Genomic DNA, 15,562 nt, shown 5'->3' with positions numbered 1-15,562 from the left:
GGAAGGCGGCCAGAGATCCAGCCGGGGCTCTGAGCAGGTGGTCCATGAGCAGGTTCAGGATGGGGAGAAGCCCTACAAGTGCTTGGAGTGTGGGAAGAGCTTCAGCCAGAGCAACAGCCTGATCTGCCACCAGATGATCCACACTGGGGAATGGCCCTACGAGTGTGGGGAATGTGGGAAGGGCTTCAGCTGCAACTCTCAACTTGTCATTCACCAGCGCATCCACACTGGGGAGCGGCCCTACGAGTGTCCTGAGTGTGGGAAGAGGTTTCAGAGCAGCTCCACTCTCCTCAGGCACCAGCGGATTCACACGGATGAGAGGCCCTTCCGCTGTCCCGACTGTGGGGAGGGCTTCCAGCACAATTTTACCCTCGTCAGGCACCGGCGCATCCACACTGGGGAGAGGCCCTACGAGTGTGGGGAATGTGGGAAGAGCTTCAGCTGCAGCTCCAGCCTCATTACCCACAAACGCATCCACACTGGGGAAAGGCCCTACGAGTGTCCCAAGTGCAGGAAGAGCTTCTCAGACAGGTCTAACTTGACCAGACACCAACGGAGGCACCAGTAAGGGAAGCCCTGCGAGTGCCCCAAGTACAGGAAGAGCTTTGTGCCCTGCTCCAGCTTCATCCCCCCTTGGAGGACCTAGGTTAGGAAGAGACCTGGTGATCCATGTTCCCTGGGATCCATGCTGGGAAGACACCTGTAGCTTTTCCTGCCCATGGCAATGACATGATGTGAGATCAAAGAATGTGAGAGTCTGATCATGGCCCTGTCATTATATTCAATCCCATCTCAGGTCATTGCCAGGGGCAGGAAAAGGACTCCCTCTCTATCACCAGAGAAGGGTGTCCTTTCTTTGCAGGAGGAAATACGTGGCCAGGAACAAACAGTCAGTGGTGTTTTAGTTTTCCCTGTGAATAGATTGTCTTATCCCTTCTGTTACCAAAATTTTTTCTGTTCCTGTTTGTGCCTTATTTCGATGCTGTTCTCAATAAATTGTTCTTATCCAAGCCTGGGATCTTTGCCTTTTCTGCATTCCATGGGAGGTGGGAGGGAAGCGAGCAGCGATGCAGTTTTAGCTGAAGCAGGAAATTGGGGAATGCCATTCCTGAAGCCCAGCCCGTGGAAACCGAGCATCCCAGCTGCTGCCAGGCCTGGTTGCCATGGCAGCAGCCTTGGGAGCAGGTCCCTGGCTGGGGGCAGAGGGAACCTCTTCCCTCTGGTGCCCAGGGACGGGAGTGGAGGGAGCGGCTGGAGCTGAGGCAGGCAGGTTTAGGCTGGATGTGAGGAAAAGGTTTTTCCCGCGAGGCTGCTGGGGCACTGAACAGGCTCCCCAGGGAAGGCTCCCAGCTCCAGGGCTGGCTGAGCTCCAGCAGCGTTTGGGCAGCGCTGCCAGGCCCAGGCTGGGATTGTTGGGGTGTCCTGTGCAGGGCCAGCAGTTGGACTGGAGGATCCCCATGGCTCCCTCCCAACTCAGCCAATTCTGTGGCGCTGTGATCCCAGGAGCCTGGGGATGGGACTGCAAATGGTTGCCATGGCAACGGGCTCTGGCTCCAGGCCTGAGCTGGTGTCCATGGCAACCACCCCTGGCATGGGGTCTCCATGGAGCTGCCAAGGGACTGACCATAGCAACAGGGGTTGGTTATGGTTGCCATGGAAACAGACCATAACAATGGGGCAGATATTGCCATGGGAACAGACCACAGCAGGGAGACAGCTCTGGCCAGGAGCAGCTCCCGAGCACAGCCCAGCAGGGCTGGGGCCCTGCCAGGGCAGCTCAGGGACACGAGCAGGCCCAGACAGAGCTCCCAGGGGCTCAGCACTGGCAGGGGCTCTAAGATGTCCTAGAGGAGGCTGTGTCACAGCGGGACCTCTGTGGCTGTGTTCTGGAGCCCCAGAGCAGCTGGGATGTCAGAAAGGGGCTGTGTGACATCACAGAGTTTGTTGTGTGACGTCACTGTGCAGCTATGGCATCATAGAGGGGACTGTGTGACATCACAGAGAAGGCTGTGACATCATGGCATGGCTGTATGACATCATAGCGCCACATATGACATTGGTGCCACAAAGAGCGGCGCCAATGGCGGGGCCAGAGGCGGCTCTGGGGGCGGGGCCGGGGCTGTGGGCGGGGCCGCAGCGGAGCAGCGCGATGGCTCCAGCGCTGGGGCCGGGGGCGCTCCCGGGGGGCGGCGAGAGGTGAGGGGGGACCCCCGGCACCGGGACTCCTTGATCGCCCACTCCGGAGCGCCGAGGGGCCCCTAAACCCCCATTCCTGGGCTCCACCATCCCACCGAACCCCCATTCCCGGCCGTGGGTCCCACCCTGCACCCCCTTATCCGGCACCAGGAACGCCTGCACCCCTTTCCCAGCCATCCCGCCTCTCGCAGGCCCCAGAGCCCCCTTCTCCTTGACCCATTTCCCTACTGGACCCCTATTCCTGCCTCTCCCTGCACCCAGCCCCTCCTTTCCTCAGCACTGAGGACACCCGGGACCCCTATTCCCAGCCATCCCGGCTTTCCCTGCCCTCTCCTGGCAATGGGGACACCGGGGACCCTTGGAGCTCCCTTTCCTGGATACAGGAACACCCTGAACTCCAGCCATGCCACATCTAGCCAGCCCCAGCCTCCCCTCTTGTCAGTCCTGGCATCCCCAAATGCCCTTCCCGGCTCTCCCCGTTCCCCCTTTCCTTCAGCCGTGACCCCCCCGATCCCAAATCTCCAAATGTCCCCCCAGTTCTCCTCTCCCTGTGTTCCCTGCACGCGGCGCTGTCGGAGCCCGGCCCGGGCTTCCCGCAGTCCATGTCCATGGGGTCCCTGGCTGGGATCCCCTTCCAGCGCCGCCGCAGCGAGCGGGGCCGGGCGGAGCTGCAGCCGCCGGGGATGGCGGCCGGAGCCGAGCCGGGATCTTGGGATAGCCAGAGCTGGGATATTGGGATAGCCAGGGCTGGGATCTTGGGATAGCCAGGGCTGGGATATTGGGATAGCCAGGGCTGGGATATTGGGATAGCCAGGGCTGGGATATTGGGATAGCCAGGGCTGGGATATTGGGATAGCCAGGGCTGGGATATTGGGATAGCCAGGGCTGGGATCTTGGGATAGCCAGGGCTGGGATCTTGGGATAGCCAGAGCTGGGATATTGGGATAGCCAGGGCTGGGATATTGGGATAGCCAGGGCTGGGATATTGGGATAGCCAGGGCTGGCACAAGGAGCGGCACCGGCACGGGGCCAGCGGGGAGCTGCAGATGCTGCAGCAGCGGCACAGCCAGAGCGGGGCTGAGCGGGGGGAGCCGGGGCTGGGGGATCTGTGGGGCTGCGATGGCAACTGTGGCACCGCCATGGGGATCCCTGAGATCCAGGCTGAGGGATTAACAAATTCCCTGGCTCACAGCTGCAGGGAATGTCTCCGGAAATATGTCAGATATGGGCAGGAGGTGCTGGAGTGTAAAGGTGGGGAGAGCAGAATTCCCATGGGAATATGGGAATGCGAATGTGGGATTTGGGAGGGCAAAATTTGGGAACGTAGGAATTCCCACGGAAATTCCATGGATGGATCTCATCCGTGACACCTCCACGGATCGATCCCACTGGTGTCCAATTCCCATGTGAACTCTGTAGATGGATCTCACTGCCATGCCATTCCCATGGAATTGGATTGGCAGATCTCCCCATCCCACTGCCATGGGAGCTCCAATCCGGTTCTCCCTCAAACCCATTCTGGGGGTTGCCCTGTTCCTTGCCCTCCCCACCCCCCACAAGACTCCCTGGGGTCCCCCCATGACCCACCCATCCCCTCCAAACTCTTCCTGGGTCCCCCCTCATCCCCCCACAACGGGAATTCCTGGGAGTCCCCCCGTGTCCCCTCCCCCAGGACTATGGGGGTCCCACCCGACCTGTCTGTGCTCCCCCAGATTTCTTCCACAGCCCCCCTGTGATGGTGGAGGGTGGGGGCCGAGTGCTGGTGCCCCCCTGCCTGCAGCAGATCCAGAGGGGAGGGCAGTTTGGGGGGTCCCTCAGCATTTGGGGTCCCTGGGATTTGGGGTGACCCCCCGGGCCCCCCAGGATCTCCCTGAACACGCTGACGCTGCCCGTGCGCAGTGAGAAGGTTCAAACCCGGCACGGGGTCCCCAGCACTGCCACCCGCATTGCCCAGGTACCCCCAAACCTGCCGAGAACCCCCAAACCCCCCGGGACACCCCAACCTCCCCTGATCCCAAACACAGCCCTGGATGCTCCAAAAACTCCCAAAAACTGCAAAACCCCATACAGACATTGAGAAGGTTCATACCTGGCATGGGGTCCCCATCTCCATTACCAGCAGGTTCCCCAAAACAACCCACCCCTAAAAATGTCACTTAAAGCCGTCATGATCCCCACTCAAAAGGGGCTTGTGGGGCTGCGGCCGCACAAACACCCTAAAATGGGGAGGAAAAAACACCCCTGTAGTGGTGGGATCCCCCCGAAATACCTCAGAAAGATAAAAACTTCTCTTGAGAGGGGCCTGAAGACCCTGAAAGGCCCTGGAAGAGGGACAAGATCCCCTCCTCTGCTGGGGCCTCCCCGAGCCGGGAACTCTCCCGGTCCTGCACTCGGGGGAGCCCCGAACGACGGCGGCTCCTCGGCTGAGCCCCCCTCAGCCGGGGCTGCGGGGGGAACTGGGGGGGCTGGGACGGGGCTTGGGGGTCCTGGGGTGAACTGGGGGACCCTCAGTGCTCCCACCTCCCCCTGTCCCCCTGTCCCGCCCCGTTCCCATTGTTCCCCCAAACCTCCGCTGCCCCCAGCTCGGTTTGGGGGGGACCCAGCCCTTTCCCATCGTGTCCCGGCCCGGCCCCGCTCACCCGAGGGCTCCGAACCACGCCCAGGGACAGAGGAGGGACAGAGGAGGAGGAAGAGGAGGGACAGAGGAGGCGGAGGAAGAGGAGGAGCAGGAGGAGGAAGAGCTGGAGCAGGCAGAGGAGGCTCCACGTGCACTCCCCGCTCTCTGGATCTGCAGCTCCTTCGGGACCATCGCCCCCCATCCCGCAGGTGCCCGGGGAGGGGGAGCTCGCCCCAAATACCCCGGGGGTCCCTGGGTTTGGGGTTTTTGGGGGGGATGTTTGGGGATGGCAGGGCTCCAGAGCCGAGCCGCAGATGCCCCTCGGGGGGACCCCGAGGGTCCCCGGGAGGTGTTTTTGGGGGGTCCCGGTGGCGGCAGAGCTCCGGCAAAGGGGCCGGGGGGATGCGGGTCCCCCATGGTGGGGGTTGGGCTTCCCGGGCCGGGCCCCCCGAGCTCTGCCGGGGCCGCGGAGGCGGGGGGACCCCGGTTCTGGGGAGCCCCGGGAGAGCCGCGGCTTCCCTGAGCGGGACCCCAGAGAGAGGAGAGCCCCAGAGCCGCAAAGCGGGGAGCCGGAGATGGGGGGGACCCCTGGGATTGCCGGGACCCCGGCGGGGGGTGCTGGGGCTGGAGGGGCGGCACGGCCGGGAAAGGGGTTCGGGGCTCCCGGTGCCGGCAGTGGGAGCCCAGTTGCTCCCCCCGTGTGGTTCCAGTGTCCTCGGGAAGCAGGACGAGCCAAATCACTCCCAGTCATTCACTATTAGGGTACAATTTGTCTCCATTTTCCCCAAATGTTGTCTCAATTATTTCCCCCACTTTTGCTCCATTTTCCCCCAATTTATTCCCATTTTTGCACAGTTTTATTTAATTTTTCCCCAATTTCCCCCCATTTTTATTTCATTTTTTCCCTATTTTTTCTCCATTTTTCCTCATTTTTATCCCATTTTCATATAATTTTTCCCCATATTTATCCTATATTTTTTTATTTTCCCCTGTTTTTCCCCATTTTTCTCCTTTTTCCTCCATTTCCCCCTTTTTTTATCTCATTTTTTTCTCTATTTTTCCCCTCATTTTTCCTCCACTTTCCCTTAACTTTTTCCTCATGTTTTCTCATTTTTTCAGTTTTTTTCCCCCATATTTAATCTACGTTTTCTCAATTTCCCCATTTTACACCACTTTTGCTCCATTTTCCCCCAATTTTTTCTTTATGTTCTCTCCTATTTTCTCCATTTTCTGCCATTTTTCTTCCATTTTTCCTTCACTTTTACCATTTTTATTCCCTTTTTCTTCCATTTCTCTCCCAGTTTCCTCCTTTTTTTCCCATTTTTATCCCAATTTATTCTCATTTTTCCCCATTATTCCCAATTTTCTTCCATTTTTTCCTCCATTTTTTCCTCCATTTCTCTCCCATTTCCAGCATTTTTTTCCTATTTTTATAGCATTTTCCCCATTTGTCTCTCATTTTTGCTCCATTTTTCCTCCATTTTTCTCTTTTTTCCCATTTTTTCCAGCTTTTCCCAGATTATTTTTTTCTTTCTATTCCTCACTTAATCCTTGATTTTTTTCCCATTTTTCCCAATATTTTCCCCAATTTTTTCCTCCCTTTTTTCCTCCCTTTTTTCCCATTTTTCCTGATTTTTCCCTATTTTTTCCCCAAATTTTTCCTGGTTTTTTCCTGTTTCTTTTTCCTATTTCTTTTCCTGATTTTTCCCTCATTTTTCACATTTTTTTTCAATTTTTTTCCCATTTTTTTCCTGATTTTTGCCTCTGATTTGTCCCAATTTTTCCCCATTTTTTCCTGATTTTTGCCTGTTCTTTACCTAAATATTTCCTGGCTTTTTCCCAATTTTTTTCCATTTTCCAAGGATTTTTTTCGCCGCCTTCTTTTCCTCATTTTTTCCCTGATTTCTTCCTGGATTTTTTCCCAAATTTTTCCTGGTCTTCTTCCTCTTTGATTTCCTGATTTTTCCCCTGTTTTTTCCCAATTTTTTTCCCCCATTTTTTCCCAGATTTTCCCCCATTTTTTCCTGATTTTTCCCTGTTCCTTTCCCAGTTTTTTCCAGGTTATTCCCTAATTTTTTTTCTAAATTTTCCCCTGATTTTTCCCTGTATTTCCTAATTTTTTTTTCCTGATTTTTCCTGATTTTTTTCCAAGTCTCTTTCCTCTCTCTTTTCTTGATTTTCCCCATTTTTTTCCTGATTTTTCTTGATTTCTTTTCCTCATTTTTCCTCTTTCTTTTTCTGATTTTTTCCCAATATTTTCCCAATTTTTTCAAAAATTTTCCTTGATTTTTTTGTGGTTTTGTTCCCATTTTTTTCCCTAGATTTTTCCATTTTCCTTTCCCAAATTTTTCTGGTTTTCCCCAAATTTTTCCTGATTTTTCTTCATTATTTTTTTTTTTATTTTTCCAGGTTTTTTTATCCTTTTCCTGATTTTTTTCCCCTGATTTTCCTTTTTCTTTACAATTTTTTCTGATTTTTTTCCCAATTCTTTTTCTGATTTTTATGCAGTTTTTCCCCAAATATTTCTGGCTTTCCGTTGATGTTTTCAATTTTTTTCCAAATTTTTCCCTGATTTTTTTCCCAGGGTCTTTTCGTCTTTCTTTTCCTGATATTGTACCTGACTTTTTCCCAATTTTTTTCATGCTTTTCCCATTTTTTCCTGATTTTTTCCTCTTCTTTTCCCAAATTTTTCTAGTTTTTTCTCAGTTTCTTCTCAAATTTTCCTGGTTTTTCCCATTTTTTTTCCCATTTTACCAGATTTTATTCCTCTTTCTTTTCCTGATTTTCCCCGATTTTTCCCAGTTCTTTCCCAGTTTTTTTTCCTGATTTTCCCATTTTACCCAATTTTTTCCTGTTTTTTCTTGATTTTTTCCTTCTTTTCCTATTTTTCCTGATTTTTCCTCATGTTTTCTGATTTTTCCTGATTTTCCCAGTTTTTTTCTGCTTTCTTTCCTGATTTTTTTCCCTGAGTTTTCCTTGAGATTTCTCCTTTTTTTTTTTTCCCCCAAATTTTTCCTGGTTTTGACAATTTTTTGTCAAATATTTCCCTGCTTTTCCTAAATTTTTCCCATTTTTTCCCTGCTTTTTCCCCGATTTTTTTTTAATTTCTCCCTGAGGTTTTTTTTCTGTTTTTGCCCTGATATTTCCTCTTTATTTTCCTTGAATTTACCCTGGTTTTTTTCCCATTATTTCCCCATTTTTCTAGTTTCCTTTGCACTCCCAGTCTAATCCCAGTCACTCCCAGTATGAGGCCAGTGGCCCCCAGTTGCTCCCTGTCAGTTCCAGTATGACCCCAGTAGCCTCCAGTGTGATCCCTGTGACTCCCTGTCTCTCCCAGTATATCCCAGTCAGCCCCAGCACGCTCCCAGTCATTCCCACTTCCTCCCAGTTCCTCTCAGCATGATTCCAGTTGCTCACAGCCACTCCCAGTCAATCCCAGTATGATTCCACTCACCCTCAGTGGGATCCCAGTCTCAGCCAGCATGGACCCAGCTGCTCCCACTGTGATCCCAGTATGATCCCAGTTGAGTATGATCCCAGAATAGTTGTAATTCTTCCCAGTTCCTACCAGTATGATCCCAGTTGTCCCTGGAATAGTCCCAGTCCATCTCAGCATGGTCCCACTCACTCCCAGTTTCTCCCACTGTGGTTCCAACTGTTCCCAGTATGGTCACTGTCACTCCCAGTATATCCCAGCTGCCCTCAGCATGCTTGTCCTCATTCCCAGTCATTCCCAGTTACCCCAGTAAGGTTCCAGTTACCCCAGTACAAACCAGTCCCTGCCAGTGCTGCCACTCCTGGGATCCCCCAGCCCTCTCTGTGTTCCCCCCTCCTGCATCTCCCCAGAGCAGCCCCAAGGGCTGGCAGTCCCCAGCCAGGGTCCCCAGCCAGCCCCAGGTTGGATCTGCAGCCCCCAATTTTCCCAGTTTCCCTCTCCTTTTCCCCGGGCCGGGTTCCCCCCGTCCCCAGCGGGTGGGAGCAGCGGAGAGCCCCGCGCTGCCCATCCCGACCTGTCCCGGCTCCATCCCCGCTCCTGCCGTGGGCTGTGAGGGGTTTGGGAACGGGGCACCGAGGGTGTCACTGCTCCTGGGGGAGGAGGAGGAGGGATGGAAGAGGAGGGATGAAGGAGAGAGAAAGGATGGAAGTAGAAGAAGAAGGTGGAGTTAGGGAGGAGGAGCAGGAGGAAGAGGAGGGACAAATGAAGATCAGGGAAAGTAGAAGGAACCATGAGGTCAAGCACTCCCAGAGTTCACAGCCCCCCACCCATGGGATCATCATCCCCCATCCCACAGGTGACCGAGAAGGGGGAGCTCAGCCCAGATATCCTGGGGGGTTCCTGGGTTGGGGTTTTTTTGGGGGGGATGTTTGGAAAATGAAAAACTCCAAAGCTGAGCAGAAAATGCCCCTTGGGATGATATTGGGAGGTCCCAGCATGTTAAAGTTAGGAGATAAAAACGGGGAACTTTTTGGATTCCTGGCACTTCCAGCAGCCTGGGGAGGGCAGGGACAGAGCAGACAGGGTACCCCAGTGCAAGCGTGACCCCCAGCAGCTGGGACAGGGGGAACCCCTGAACACTAAAAGGGAGAGAGGAAAGATGGGGAACTCCTGGGAGGCATTTTCAGGGTGAATCTTGGTGTTTGGGAGGTTTTTATAGACCTCAGATGTTCAGTGACATCTAGAGATGGACTTTGGCAGAGGGACATCAATGTGTGGACAATGTGGGACATGAACTCAATGTGCTCATCCATTGTATTTCCCCAAACCAGGATTTCCCATTCCCAGACCTTTGGCCGGATGGAGGAGAAGGCTGCGAGGAAGAGGAAGATGCCCCAGGACACCCAGGCAGGTGAGGAGGAAGTCAGTGCCCCTTTCCCCCTCTCTCCTACTCCATCTCCCAGCCCAGCCTGGCCCCCGGCTGCAGGACAACCCCGCTGCCAACACCGTCCTGCCGGGGACGCACTGGGGGGATCTCCTTCCCCTTCCCTCTGGCACGGAGGCAAATCCCATCCTCCTTGTCCTTCCTCCCCCAGACAAGGAGCTGAGGATGGAGACCAGGAAGGAAAAATCCCCACAGCAGAACCTCGTGGAAGAGGCTGTTTTGAGGGGCTCCACAGCACAGGAGTCAAATGGGGAGGAAAAGCCCCAGAGATTCTGCAGGAGGAGGGGCTCCAAACCCATCCCAGGGTGCTCTGAGGAGGAAAGACCCACCTTGTGCCAGGAAGGTGGGCAGAGATCCAGCCAGGGCTCTGAGCTGGTGGTTCATGAGCAGCTTCAGGATGGGGAGAAGCCCTACAAGTGCTTGGAGTGTGGGAAGAGCTTGGGCAAGAACAGCAGCCTGATCTGCCACCAGATGATCCACACTGGGGAATGGGCCTACGAGTGTGGGGAATGTGGGAAGGGCTTCAGCTTCAACTCCAAACTCATCACCCACCAGCGCATCCACACTGGGGAGAGGCCCTATGAGTGTCCCGAGTGTGGGAAGAGGTTTCAGAGGAGCTCCACTCTCCTCAGGCACCAGCAGATTCACACGGATGAGAGGCCCTTCTGCTGCCTCGACTGTGGGGAGGGCTTCAAGCGAAACTCCACCCTCATCACCCACCGGCGCATCCACACTGGGGAGAGGCCCTATGAGTGTCCTGAGTGTGGGAAGAGCTTCAGAAACAGCTCTAACTTGACCATCCACCAGAGGACCCACACTGGGGAATATCCCTATGAGTGTGGGGAATGTGGGAAGAGCTTCATCCAGAAGTCCCAGCTGACCATCCACCAGATGATCCACACTGGGGAGAGGCCCTATGAGTGTCCTGAGTGTGGGAAGAGGTTTCAGACCAGCTCAGATCTCCTCCTGCACCAGCGGATTCACACGGATGAGAGGCCCTTCCGCTGCCCCGAGTGCAGGAAGGGCTTCAAGCAAAACTCCAACCTCATCACCCACCGGCGCATCCACACTGGGGAGAGGCCCTACGAGTGTCCCCAGTGTGGGAAGAGCTTCATCCAGAAATCTCACTTGACCCAACACCAACAAAAGCACCACTAAGGGAAACCCTGTGAATGCCCCAAGTGTAGGAAGAGTTTCGTGTGCTGCCCCAGCTCCATCCCCCATCAGTGGACCCACGTTGGGCAGAGCCCTGATGACCCACGTTCCCAGTGATCTGCATTGGGAACACACTGGGCTGGAGGTCATTTTGATTTGGCCCTGATATTCTTTTAATTCATCTTTTTCGCTTTAAAACAGATAAAATTTGAATAAAAGTCTACAAATTCATCAAAGGCATCTAAAGCCTCACTTTTTCCTAGTGCTTTAAGGGAATCTGGGATTCAAGGAGATAATTGAGAGGATTTGGGGATTGTGGGAGTATCTGTTGTAGTATTCTCCATTTTTTGTCACTCATGGAGATGAGAGGGTTCAATCTGTCACCTCAAAACCACTCTATGCCACTGAAAAGTACTCATTCCCACCCAGAATTCCTGGATTCCACAGCTCCTCAGGGTGTGTTGCCTTAAGTTTTAGCTTTCATATTTTTCATATTCTGCACTGCCTAGGTTTGTAGTTTTGAAGTTCATATTAAGTATTAGTGAGCTCTCTTCACAGAGTAGGTAGACAAAACAATTCCTTTTCTAGCTTGATACCAAGGACAGTTGTTACAAGTTTCAAACCCAAAAGCAAAAACAAGGGTGGACTGAAGAGAGAAAACAAGAAGGGTGGGACTTCATCATCTGAAGCTGTAACTGGACAATGAACCCAAATATGCAGATGGACCTAAACTTCTAAAAATGTGAGACCTTGTGATCACTTGTCCATTTTTGTGACCATTTCTGGTCTATCTTGGGTGTAGCCCTGGCCAGGCTCTTGTACTGCCCATGGTGTATTTAAATTCTTCTAATAAACTTTATTCTTAACTCTGTCCAGCCTCTGTTCAAGGTCAGCCTTCTGAAGGCATCAGGTGGAATGGGGTTGGAAGGGGACTGGGTGAAGTGGGATGCAAATCAGGAGGGGTGAGATGGGCATTGGGTGGGGCAGGATGGGTGGGATGGAGTTTGGGAGGTGTGAAATGGGGGAAATAGGGATTGGGAAGGGGGTCTTGATATCACCCAGGAATGGGATGGGTTGAGGTTGGGATTGGGGAGGTGGGGTGGGGTCTGGAATGAGACAGCCAAAGTTTGGAGATGATGAAGGGAGTGGGAGCCCATTACTAAGTTTCTGTGTGAGGTGCCTCTGCCCAGGGAGGCAAAGATTTAGTTTCAAATGAACATTGTTAAAGTGAGAGGTGTGGGCAAGAGGGAATTCCATCCCTCTGCCTCGGAGGTTGGGCCCTGCAAGCCCAGGAAGAAACTCCACCCTGGACCCCTCGTGGGGTGGCAGCCCAGGGATTTCTGATTGGGTTTGGGCCCCTGGGGTTTCTCCCTTGCTGTGTTCCCAGTGGTCCCTGACCTTGAACTCCACCCTGGTTCTCAAACCCCATCTCCCTGCCTCTGTTTGGGGCTGTCTCTGGATCTGAGTTTGTTCCTGAGCTGAATAAATGTTTTCCTGAGCAGAATCCCATCTCGTTGGTGTCCCATGCCTGTTCCTGGTAACTGTGGCCTCCCTGGACATGATCCTGCAGCCCTGGAATGCAAGACCCTGCAAACTCGAGACCCACCCTTGACCTCCCAAAAAGCCCAAAATTCCCTAAAATTTGCCCAAATCTCCCCAAATTCCCTTAATTTCCCTAAAATGGCCTTTTTGTTCCCCTCCACTGCCTCCGCAGATGGTGTCTTGGGGACACACCCAGGAATTTGCAGGGGGTCTCTCCTCCCCTGCCACCCCCAAAAACCTGCTGTTTTTTCGGAAAAAAATTCCCCAAAATCCCTTTCATTCAAGGGGGAGTTCCCCCCAAATTTTTCAGGTTTTTTTTGTCTTTTTTTTGCCAGTTTTTTTTTATTTTGGTATTTTTTAAAATGAAATTTTTTTTGGGGGGGGGGTCCCCCAGTTTTCTTTGGGGGGGTCCCTCAATTTTTTCCTGGGAATTCGACCCCTCCCTCGATATATCCTTTGTCCCCCTCCCCCCAAATTGGGTTGAGGGGTATTTTTTTTTATTTTTTTTTTCTGTTGTTCTTTATTTTTACCTTTCCCCCCCACCCCCCTTTTTTTTTTCTTTTTTCCTCTTTTAATTTATTTGCACTTAATTTGGGGGGCTGAGGGGCAGGAATTTTGGGGAGGGGTCACCTGGGTGGGCTAGAAAATTTGGAGAGATGCCTATCCTCCCAAAAAACAGGAAAAATCATAGGAATTCTGGTGTTTTCCCCCCATCCCAAGGTGTGAAAAATATGAAATAAAAAATTTACATTCTCAACTTTTCTGGTGATTTTTGGGGAGGGAGTTGCGATTTTGGGGGGTTGGGTTGGGGAAAAGTTGCTGGTTTTTTGTGGGGGAGTCTCCCAGGTTTTGGGGTGGAATTTGGGAATTTGGGGGGAATTTGGAGGTTTGGGGGAAATTTGGGGTGTTGGGGAGAAACTTTGAGGGTCCTGGGGGAATTTCAAGGTTTTAGGGCAGAAATTTTAGGATTTTTTTTGTAACATTTGGGTGTAGGTGGAGGAAATTTGGGGTTTTAGGAAGAACTTTGGGTTTCTTAGGGGGAGGATTTGGGGTTTTGGGAAAGAAAATGGGGTTTGGGGGGAAATTTGGTGGTTTTGGGGGAAATTTGGGGGGGTGGGGAAATTTTGGAGGTTTTGATAAATTCTGGGGTTTTGAGGGGAAATTTGGGGTTGGGAGGAAATTTGGAGTTTTGGGGTGGGATTTTGAGTCTTGGGTGGATTTGGGACTTTGGGGGGAGTATGGGGGTTTTGGGGTTTTTGGGGTGATTTGTGAAGAATTTTGGTATTTTTGGGGAGGCATTTGGTGGTTTTGGGGGGAAATTCAGGGGTCTTGGGGGGGTTCTGATTTTTGGGAAAGGGATTTGGGGAGAATTTTTTGGGTTTTGGTGGAATTTCCATTGATGGAGAGGGGTCCTGATCCCATTGAGAAGGGGCATTTTGGGGAGGCCTGAATTTGGGGGTCTCAAGGAGGATTCCCCATTTTGGGGCAGGGTTTGGGGTGGATTTAAGGAGATTTTCCAGCGATGGGGAGGCATCTTGGGGGTGGGATTTGGGGAGGGGTCTCAACAGAGCCCAGTCCTGAGCTGGAAGCGAGGGGGATGTTGGGAGTGGAATCTGGGGAGGATCTGGGGGGAGATTTTCCAGCCATGGGGAAGGGTCCCGATCCTGGGGCAGTTCCTGAATTTTGGGAGCAGTCTGGAATTTGGGGGGGTCTCATTGGGGCAGCAGGAGGGGCTGGAAGCGGGGCACGATGTTGGCGAAGCCGCTCTCCAGGGGGGCCGTGGGCAGCTCCTCGGGGGGTGCCGGGGGTCGCGGCCGCAGGCGCTGCAGCAGCGAGGTCAGGAACAGGAACAGCTCTGCCCGCGCCAGCGCCTCCCCCAGGCACAGCCACTGCCCTGTGGGGAGGGGGCGTCAGCACCGCCCCACCCCAAAGGGTCGGGGGTCTCAAAAGGGGCTGGGGGTCTCAGGAGGGGCTGGGAGTCCCAAAAGGGGCTGGGAGTTTCAGGGATTGGGGATTCCAAAAGGGCCGAGGGGATTCCAAAGGGTCTGGGGACTCTGGGGGCTACAGGATCCCAAAAGGGTCTGGGGTCCCAAAAGGGTCTGGGCTACCCCAAAAAGGGTCTGGGAAGTCCCTAAAGGGTCTGGGAGCTTTGGGATTGGGGTCCAAAAATGGTCTGGGGGTTTCAGGGGTGGGGGTCCCAAATGGGTCTGGGGTCCCCACCCCGAGGAATTTTGGGATCCCAAAAGGATGTAGGGCCCCACCGCAAAGGAATTTGGGCATTTTTGGGATTCCAGAAGGATTTAGGACCCCACCCCAAGGATTTATGGGATTTTTGGGGTGCCCACTGGCCGAGAAGGGCACAAAGGCTTCGTTGCGCTGGAACTGACCCTGCTCATCCAGGAAGTTCCCAGGGCCAAATTTTGGGGATTTTTGAAGGATTTGGGGTTGTATAGGATTGAGCTCAGCAGGGGGTAAATGTTGGTGTCCTGTGGGGTCAAGTGTGGGGCCAGAAGTGTCATTTGGGGTCAGGTGTGGGGTCAGAGGAGTCCTTTAGAGTAATTTGGGGTTATTTGTGGTGATTTGGGGTCATTGGTGTCATTTGGGGTTACTAGGGTGTAAGAGACAGTCTGAAGTTACCCTCATCTGCCTCACAACCATTGCAAGAACAGAGACCGAGACCCTGAAGACCCCAAGGGAATTTGTGCAGGGGTTCTGGCCTGGTTGAGGTGGAAGCTTGCCAGGTGATGGTTTGCAGGTGTGCTTGTTGTGCTGTCAAGGTACACTGCCTTCATTCCTGCTGCTGAGCAGGGACTTGTAAGGAGCGGCCTGTTCTGTACCTTACACCTGCTTCCCAGAGCAAGGGGTCTCATCACAATAGCCGAGGAATTTCCCCACCTCTTGGCCAGCTGCCCCTTGCTTTGAAACAGAATGTAAAAATGACTTTTCCAAGTTACTTTCTTCAAGAGAGATCTCCCCATGGAAGAAGACACCATCGACCCTGTCTCATCCATTGGTAGCTATAACCCCCCTTTTTTTCTTTTTGCATTTTGCCTCTTTATCCCTCTCTCCATCTCTCTCTCTCTCTCTCATCTATCACATAACCCTTGTTGCTGGCACTAAAATAAAGATGTATTAGTGCTGTTGTGATTTAAACTGAAATCCCCTGGTGTCC

General features: G+C 52.9%; 1 pseudogene; it reads left to right on the top strand.

The window, feature by feature from the left end:
• The window catches only part of LOC131586345 (uncharacterized), a 982,094-nt pseudogene that overhangs the window by 359,550 nt on the left and 606,982 nt on the right, over window positions 1-15,562 (top strand).

This window comes from Poecile atricapillus, chromosome 19, assembly GCF_030490865.1.
Source record: "Poecile atricapillus isolate bPoeAtr1 chromosome 19, bPoeAtr1.hap1, whole genome shotgun sequence".
NCBI lineage: Eukaryota > Metazoa > Chordata > Aves > Passeriformes > Paridae > Poecile > Poecile atricapillus.
This window is presented reverse-complemented; position numbering and strand designations above follow the sequence as displayed.